The 10,036-nt window shown below is 35.3% G+C and overlaps 1 non-coding gene across 1 annotated transcript; it reads right to left on the bottom strand.

Annotated features, from left to right (window-relative positions):
* Positions 1-5,080: 5,080 nt before the first annotated feature.
* Positions 5,081-5,179, bottom strand: LOC149242329 (U6 spliceosomal RNA). The gene has a single exon (XR_016246821.1). It is a non-coding gene; the product is annotated as a U6 spliceosomal RNA (small nuclear RNA).
* Positions 5,180-10,036: the final 4,857 nt, after the last annotated feature.

The raw sequence follows: 10,036 nt of genomic DNA, 5'->3' as shown, positions 1-10,036 counted from the left end.
GAAAAAAATTGATTGGCTACTTCCTCTTGTACATCAATATAGTGTTAGGTGGTATGTTGCTCCATTTCCAGAGCTTCTTTGGATTGGTGTACAAACTATTTTTCATTAGGGTCACCATGTCTTGAGTTAATGGAAACATAATGGTTTGAGATAGTAGATAGGGGTCCTTAAAAAATTAAAAACCAAATTCCTTGAAATACTTACGCTTCAAGCACATCTACTTTTGCCTTTGTTGAACTAAAAGATTCATTATATTTGCATTATGAGATGCACAATGATGCTCATTACCATGGAATACTTATAAAAATCAACTTAAGAGCTATATTGTTTCCATGAAGTGTCCCTTGATAGATTTGTAGAATACTTCATATTTCCTACAAGTCACGTTAATACATATTGATTTGTAAACTTTCATGGATATTCCATTGGATAATTCATCACAAAGATCTATTAAAATAAACTAAAATCCATACTAAGAAGGTTTAATTCCTTTAGTTTCTAGATCTATTATTACTGATTTTGTTGTTTATTCGTGCAATAGATAAAATATGGAAAATAGAGAATAATGAAATAGAAACACATAGGAAACCCTTTCAAATGAAAACCCAACTTGAAGGTGAGTTTTTTTTACTCTCTTTTATCTGGATTGGAAATTATGCAAGTACAAAGGAGAAGACACTCAATATGTAGTTACCTACAATCTGTAGCCCATGGGTTACTATAGATACAAACCCCTGATGTTCTACTCTCTCTTTCTCTCTTATCTACTCTACTATGGAACAAAATCCACTCAAATAGAATGGAACCCCTTTTCTTCATAGTGACCCAATTATAACACATCATGATAACCAACTAGGGGTTAAGTTTGACTCCTTCAACTCTCAACTAGAGTTACAAATTTGTCCCTTCTAAAGTATTCTTAATAGTCTCAACATGACTAACACCTTTTCCATGAATACTGGGGGATAATGTGGAATCTTCTCAAATTATGGTGGTCAATCACAACAAGGTTAGCTCCCAAGAGGCATAAATTTTACATCCAAACTCTAATTGATGTCTTTCTTACACCATTGGAAAGGAATTTGAGTGACAATAGCTCCATGAAGTCCCATACTTAAGCAAGAAAATTTTACCCCATGTCATTTAAGGCTTCAAACTAGTGCCCAAATGTTTCATACCCCAATTTTCCAAACTAGGTGTTGCCAATAAAACTACTCTTCTAAGTTGATCCCTTTAATTTTTGCACCGTAAAAGCATCCAAAAGGATGCAAATCATATAGTGATCTAATCTGGACCATACCCCGCAATTTTAGGAGCCTTTGGTTCCCCAAAATATTTATTGAATGAGGTGAGGAAATTTTTCCTCTACCTTTCCCTAGAGTACCATCTAGCCTTGCGTGGAATATGTCCCTTTAACCCGATTTGGCAAATATCATGTTGTTGTTGTCTTGTAGTTTTGGAACTCTTCTACAAAATTGTATGCTATATCAACTCTACTAAAGCGTCTAGAGCTAATTCCTTTATGGAAGATAGGACCTTCTCCTCTTCCTGATCCAACATAGAAGGACCATAGAGTTTGATATTTTCGACATTCACCACTAAGTAAATGTGCATGTATGGGGCTAGATTAAGTTTACAGGCATTATCTTCCACCTTTTCTATTATCTCGAAAGGACCATATCATAGAGCCTTGATTTTCTTCCCAGGACCCTGTAGCCTCTCCTTGTTCAATTGTAACCATAGTCTATCTCCCACTCTGAATGAATTCTCCATTTTTTGTTGATCATGCATGACCTTGTAAATTTCCCGTGACTTATTTAGTGCCTCTTGTACTTGCAAATGTATCTGCCTATTTTTCTCAACAATTTTTTCCTTTTTTAAAGAAGCCAATTGTGAGAACCTCCCTTAGTCCTCTTTGTCATCCATATGCTACATCCAAAGGTGAAGGTGGAAAACATCTAAAACAAATCTCAAATGGTGACTTACTAGTTAAAGCGTGGACTGCTCTATTGTAGGAGTGTTGTATATAGAGCAAATTTTCATCCCATGTCTTCAGATGCTTTTGATTATAATCCATCAAAATCTATTCCAAATTCATATTGACTACTTCTGTTTTCCCATCTATTTGTGGATGGAATGTTGTATATCTCTTTAATTTCATGTCCATCTTCTCCCACAATGTATTCCAAAATGCACTAAAAATCCTAGTGTCCCTATCTCAAATGATGTTGATTGGTATCCCAAAGTGCACTTGGACTTGTTTAGAGAACAACATTGCTATTTATTCCCCCCTCATGGTATTTTCATAGGGCATGAGAATGCACATCTTGTTGAAACTATTAACTGCCACGAACAAGTAGTCATGTCCCTTCTTGGTTGATGGTAAACCTCCTACAAAGTCCATGGAAATGGTTTCTCATGGAGGAGTGGGTACAAGTAAGGGATGATATAGAAATTTTTTCCTATTTATAGGCTTGTTCGTACAACAAAGTATTCATCCTATAATGAACCTAGTTGCATCTTCTTGCATCATAGATCAATACACATACCTATGAAAATTGGGAACTATATTCCAAACACCAAAATTCCCTATAACCTTGAAGGTGTGAGCCTCTCTAATTAGTTTCAGTCACTCACATTTAAGAACACGTAGCATGTATATCATGTAGATGAACATGTTATATGGAGATGACAATCAACTATGCTATCACGATTTTCCACATGAATCTAGCCCTATAGCTGTTGATACACCTCCCTGAAGTCCTTATACTCTATATATGCCTCTCTGTATGCATCATGGGTGCAATTCGCCATGTGCATCAAAGATCCCAAACCTATTATTTTTTATGTTGGTGTCCTTGAAAGCATGTAATCCAATTTGTTTGAGTTTCGCTTCTTGTACTTAATCATTAAATTAAATTGTTCTATGAATCCCATCCACTTGTATTGTCTAGTCTATTGTAACTTACTCTGGGCTTGTAGGTATTGTAATAGCTGTTGATTTATGTGAATGACTATCTCTTTTACCATAATATATTGTTTCCACTTTTTTACAACTTTAACTAGGGTATAGAGCTTCTTGTTGTAGGCAAGGTAGTTGAGAAATGTCACATGAAACACTTTAGATTGCTGACATAGCATTGTGAGTCAAATTTGTCTCTACTTTGAACTTTGTCAGTCAAGTTCAGTAATGCTAGAACTGTTGTTTGACTAATTTTCTCTTTCAACTCTTTAAAGGCCTTACGCTAACCTTTCCCCCATTGGAAAATCTTGCCACTAGTTGTTATGGCATGGAGTGGTGTAGCAATTATTGACAATGATGCTATGAATTTCCTTAAGTATTGTGCTTCCCCAATGAAACTCCTAACCTCAAAAATATTCATAGGCACTAGCCACTTCATGATGGTCTCCATCTTGGCAATATCTATCTTGATCTCCCCTCCACCAATCAAATAGCCTAAATACACCAAATAATGTTCTGTAAACTCACATTTCTTGAGATTTTGCAACAGTTAGTGATTCTTGAAAGTTTTTAGAACCTGCAACAAGTGTGAGATGTGCTCCTATCATGTAGCATTGAAAACTGGTATATCATCCTATAAAACAATAACAAATGAATCTAGATAAGGGGGTGATACACCATTCATTAATCTCATGAATGTAGCTAGTTCATTACATAGACAAATGGCATGACTAACCACTCATACAAAAATGTATGGTTTTGAAGGTAGTCTTTCAGGTATCTTCTTCTTTCACTGGAACCTAATGATACCTTGATTTTAAATCTAGTTTGGTGAAGTATTTTTCTTCTTGCAACTAATCTAATAGATCATCTATCCTAACCAAGGGATACCTATTCTTGATTGTTTAATGCCCTATAATCAATGCACATTCACCAAATCCCATCCTTCTTTGGAAAAAGTATGATGGGTGACCCACATGGTGAGGTACTTGGTTGAGTAACACCCTGATCCAACAGTTGCTACAATTACTACTTCATTTGCTCCCAAAGTGGACTATTTGTATAGTCCAATGTTTAGAAATGGAGAATCTGACAATAATCGGATCTTGTGCTCCACTTCCCTCTTGGGTGGTATCCCTTTAGGCTCCTATAACACTCTGCTATTTTACTATGACAATTATTCCAGTTGTTGTCTTTGTTCCTTAGTGCACCCTTCCAAGGATGCATTTTCCTTTACCGACTCGTCACTAGAGTTATTTTCTCTTAAAAGTAGTAAAACATTCTTCTTTCCATAAATGATTAATTTCTTAGTTTGATTGGCACTTACCATTGAAATCTTGACTTTTCCTTGTGCACATTCATAATGAAGGATTTTATATCCTTGATGAGGTGGTACTAGTTGGATCTCCACATAAAAATTACATCCTACATGTATATATGAAGACTCTTAAACACAAATTATTTACATATTTATATTGAGATTTTAATGGTCAGGTGGATGCGCTATCCAAGAAGGAATTGAACACACATAGGTGTGCTTATTACCTAAGAATTTAAGGATTGTGAGGTTCATGTCTTTTTAAATTTTTGGATGCAATGATGGTATAAGAACCTATATTGATTTTTTTTGGTGACTATATGTCACAAGATATACTATCTAAATTAAGTTATCTCACTGTGCTTGGTTAAAGACTTGACTTATTTAAACAATCCTATTATGTAATTGTATAACATATTTTTCCTTTAACCCTTATAAGCCTTTAAATTGTACTTCAATTTTATGTTGGAGTAAAAGGTGCAATTTTTTTATTAAAAAAACTCAAAATTTATATAATATAAATAAATAAAACTATTATTTCAATTATTTTCAAAATACATACATCAATTATAATAATATTTTAATATGAATATTACATTTATAATATTTTTATTTAAATTAAATTATAATTCACATATATATAAATCTTCATTTTAATAAATATAAATATATTTTTATTTTTGAATTTGTATTTATATTTAAATAACCAAAAATATAATTTTTCTTTTTAATTTTATTTATTATATAAAAATATAATCCTGTTATTAATATAAATAAAATTCACACATCTTAATTGAATTTCATTTTACCTTCTTTTCTTGATTTGTGTGTGTCATCCTTGCACAGGGGTCATGTTAATTTTCTATGTATTGTTCCAATTTTATCAAATGTCTCATGCCTTATTTATTAAAGGATAATGAAAATTCGTATACGTAAAAATAAAAAATAAACTATGGCAATAAAATGCATTTTAAAAAATGAATCAAAGCTTATTAATCAAATTAGATACATTTATTCTATATCCTTCTAGCTTATAAATCAAACAAATTTGATAAAAAAAATTGTATATCTTGGAAGCCAGATAGCTAAACCAAATTTGTTACAGATACTTTAATGACGACCTGATTTTACTTTCAACAAAAGCTAGAATGTTAAGTAAGGGTAGACTGAATGGTCGAGGTGAGTTGTTAACTCCCTCACTACCCATGTTTGATTCTCGTAATTGACATGCTTAACTTGTATTGATTAGGCTCAAGGAGTAGGAGGCTCCAGGGAGTTTTCACTCCACCCATGGTCAACACTGGATGTGTGGAATCTTTCTTAGTCATTAGGTCATTACCCTCCCAAAAAAAAACCATAGTCGAAACTGAAAATATATGTATTATCTTTTATCTAAGATTTATTCCAAATCATTTGCTAGGGCATTGTTCAACCATTTATAGGCCTCATCCATAAACGAAGGGCTCAATTTGATCATCAAAATGCTTAATTCATGTTCATTCAAAGCCCCTTCACCATCTAAATCCCCTTCCTCCATCATTTCCCGCAACTCTAACTTTGTCAAGGAATCCAACCCTAATAGAGTTGAATTCCTCTTCAAGTTCTCCAAAGTTGTCAGAACCAACTGAGTTATTCTAAGAAGACGGAATTCGTTACACAGTTCCGTCATGAAATCGAGCTCTCCCAATTTCTATGTCATAGTTGTCAGGAAATTCTCGAATTTTGTCATTGTTATGAATGTTGAAGCCCTAATTGAAACCTCAATTGTGTCTTCAATGTAGGCAGAGGAGCTTAGCTTGAATTATTGTGAAACAGGAAGGGTATATTATATTAATATAGCCTCCATAACTGGCGTGTGAAGAGAGCAAGATCCATAACCTGACCATGAATTGTGTGTCACAAGAAATGATGGGGAAATTACACGTACATTTTCTAGGGGATCCAAAGTTGTCATTGAGCAGCCTTGAAGATGAATTGGGTGTCTGTTAGAAAATTATATATTACAGAGCAATGGAACACATAAAATATATTGCATAAATAGAAACACAAAAAACACATAAAATAAGAGAGACACAGATATTCGTGGTTCACCCAATTTGGGCTACGTCCATGGAGAAACAACTAGTCTTGCCTTTTATATTATCCAACAAATTGAAGAGATACAACCTACAACAAATCCACTGTAATTCCCTCTTCGCTCTCACACAATCTCCTCTCTCTTTCTCAGTCAGAATACAGATCTACATAGATGCAATACAATTCCCTCATATATAGCGAGGGGTTGCCTTCTAGGGTAAAAAACCCTAAATTAAACATAACTTCTACCATAAGATCTCTGCCTAATGAACAACCTAGATTGACTATGAAATTACAACATTTTACAAGGCCACCCCCCCTTGCAGCGCAAATATTACAGGCGGCATTGCTGCCACATTACGAATTGGCGTCCAATGCAGTGATACCTCTGAATAAAGAAGACAATCAAGCTCCACACCCAACAATGTCCAGGGGAGATGGTTTTCAATTATAATCACAAAGTTGGGACTTTCAATGAATTTGGGAGATATTGGTATGATCAAGTGATCGTCCAATGTGGAAGATAATTGGAGGTTAAGTCACCCGAAGGTAAAGGTGGACTTGGTATGACAAATCAACTGATGAGTGTGTTAAATGTGTGTCGAAGAAGAATTAAAATGAAGTTCCAACTAATTGTTCAACAATATAACCTAAACATTAATAATGTTAATAACACGATTCACAATATTTCTTTATTTTAAAGTTAGGTTGAGGTTAAGTTGGGGCTAGTCTCAATGGAAAAACAATTTTCCCATCCATGAGATGGTGTTACCAGATTGTGTAAGGCTCAATTGTGTTTGTTTACCCGTGGGATGCTCTAACTGGATTGACGAGGCTTAGTTGAGTATGTGCACCTATGAGATGTTGTCACTAGAGCGTGTGAGGAAAAATTGAGTTTGCTCACCCGTGAGATGTTATCACCAAATTGTACGAGGCTCGATCTACTCAATCAATAAACTGAGGTCCCCCACACCTTCATTATATGCTAAGCCACATTCCAAATCTCATCATGGAAACTAAAAATAAGCATTTATTGAAGTACAAACCCTAGAAAGCCACAAGACCGAAACATTCCAATTCTCATTATGGAGATTATAAATAAGCCTTCATTAAGTACATGCCTTTGGAAAGCCACATGACCAATATGCAAACAAGTAGGGTTTTGAAACATTTCTTCCATGTTCCTTCTCTATCCCACCTACCATAGAAAACTACATGAAAAACTTTATTTTTCTTCCCAACTCCAATAAGGGAATGGATGTGCTAGCTTGGTGATATTGGTATATTGAAAAAATATGCTAGACATGTTCAATTACGTGAAATTTTTTAATTAGATCGTGCTACTCAAAAATTCGATAATTTTTTCATAGTAATCCAAGGTTGGTTTACCGAGCCTCACATAATCTAGTGACAACATCCCATGGGTGAGTATACTCAACCAAGCCTCGCACAATTTGGTGACAACATCTCATAGGTGAAAAAGCTTGACCAAGCCTTGCACAATCCGATTATAGAATCCCACATGTGGACAAACTCTATCGAGCCTCACATAATTAAGTGAAAACATCCCATCCAGGCGCAAATTGTTCTTCCATTCAACATTGGGGTTGGCCCTACTTAGGCTCAATGTAGTGAGTCTAGAGCATAAATGCACCATGGATAGTTCTAGCCCACAATAAAACAATTTTAACCCCATAGGTGGTTCCCACCCTCAACCTCTCCCCACTAGATTCAAACTAGTGACCCAATGAAAACTAAACCTCAAGGGCCTGCTTCTTCATTGTCATTTTTTACTTGTTATAGAATATTGGGTTAATTAGAGTCTTGAAAGAGGCATTAAGGGTTGTCAACATAAAAGGTATCAAATTAGGAAACTCTTACTCCTTGACACACGTTTTGTGGACGATGTATTGGTTTTTTGTGAAGATGCTAGATTTAGAGAGGATGGATACATAAAAGAGATTATGTAACTTTATTATGTTGCTACAGATGTGCAAATTAATTTTGAAAAGGCATCCATTACTTGCTGTAACACACCCAGTTCCACCCTGAAACTATTAATGTAATAATAGTGTATGATTGTTAGCCTTGTTGAGCTGAGTCATATTGTGTGGCATGTGTGCCCATGTAGATGTGTTAGATACATTTTGGGGTAAGCATGCCTAGGCTAAGAGGTTGGAGGGACAGGATTGCAAATACAATGTAATTTTTGTACATATTATAATAATAAAATAGACTAGTTGTTGATCCCATTCCATGGAAAGAGTATGCAGGGAAGTGCAATTTCATGGTGATAGGAAACAAAGTGTTTGGTGACATGTGTTGGGAGATAAAGATAGTTGGGGGCCCATGTGGATTTAGAGAGGTGCCACATGGCCAATAAAAGCCATGTGTGCCACACTATAGAGAGGGGCAATTCATTAATAAAAATGTATTCGTCATCATCCACCACCATTATTAATCATTGTTCACTCATCCCTCATCATTACCATTCACTCATGTAGTTAACTAATAATCACCATCATCAATATTCCTCATTTTATTCAATGGTGGGAAACATAGCAGTAACTTTCAGTTATGAACTAGTCGATGAACCTGGTGTTGGGTTTTGGAATTGACTGGGGATTTTTAGTCAGTGAGTCCCATTCTTGGACTATGGAACTGACTTGAGTTTCAGTAAACTTGATTTTTAGCAAACTACTGGTGAGCCTTGTGCTTAGGTTTTGGAACTAGTTAGGAGTTGTTTCATATTTGGTAGTCAATTAGTGATCCCTATGCTTGGATTCTAGAGCTGATCGGGAGTCGAGTTGGTTATGGCCTAGAAGGGTGCTTGGAAGCCCTGCGCTGAGATATTCCTGGCTAGTTATAAGGTGGGCATCGCAAAGGGATTAATAGGGCCCAGAGAAGGGTGTGACACTTGGGTGCAGGTTCGAGTAAGCAGAGCGTTGAAGTTGGAGTCGTGACTGTTGGGTTGATGCCTTGGTCATGGATACGTTGATATTTGGGGTTCACACTCCTATCTGTGGAGTTACAGCCCCAGCTTGGGGGTGACCTGTGGTTGAGATTGATGAACCACAAGGTCTATGGCTGTGTGGAACATGGAGAGCATGCAGCCAGTTGCTTATTTCATTTCATATAACTGTTCATGTTTATTGTAATTATTTTATTTGGCTTTTTCATGAATTAATGAAATTATATTGGAAATAGTAGTTTTAAGGTTTGTGCTTAATGTTAATAATTGGCTTATATTCCGTTGTGCATAATGTTAATGTGTTGTCATATGATATTTTATGTATAATTATGTAAATGTATTACTTTGTGGTGCACGGGTTTAACCTGCTAGATATAAACCCTAGTTTGCTGAGTGCGAATTGGTTATGCATTTATTGGGTTTGTTGATAGGGTTTTTTCTGCTAATTATAATTGTTGTGCAGATCTCTGAATTATTATGTGTAAACCCTAATTGTTGTGTAATTTTTAACTGTTGAAGCACTATGTTTATTGCTTGTTAAATATACATGTTTTTAGTTGATTGAAGTTAGGGTTAAAACTCAGGTGGCAAAATTACAGTGGGAATTTGCACAGAGTTATAGGTAGGCTCTGGCCATGAGCTAGGATTTAAATAATGGAAATAATAAATTATGGGCTTCCACAAGAATATTGGTGGATTTATTTGTGAA

The sequence above is a fragment of the Pinus tabuliformis genome, chromosome 8 (genome assembly GCF_031772625.1).
Source record: "Pinus tabuliformis cultivar Carrire ecotype Pingquan chromosome 8, CPIR1, whole genome shotgun sequence".
NCBI lineage: Eukaryota > Viridiplantae > Streptophyta > Pinopsida > Pinales > Pinaceae > Pinus > Pinus tabuliformis.
This window is presented reverse-complemented; position numbering and strand designations above follow the sequence as displayed.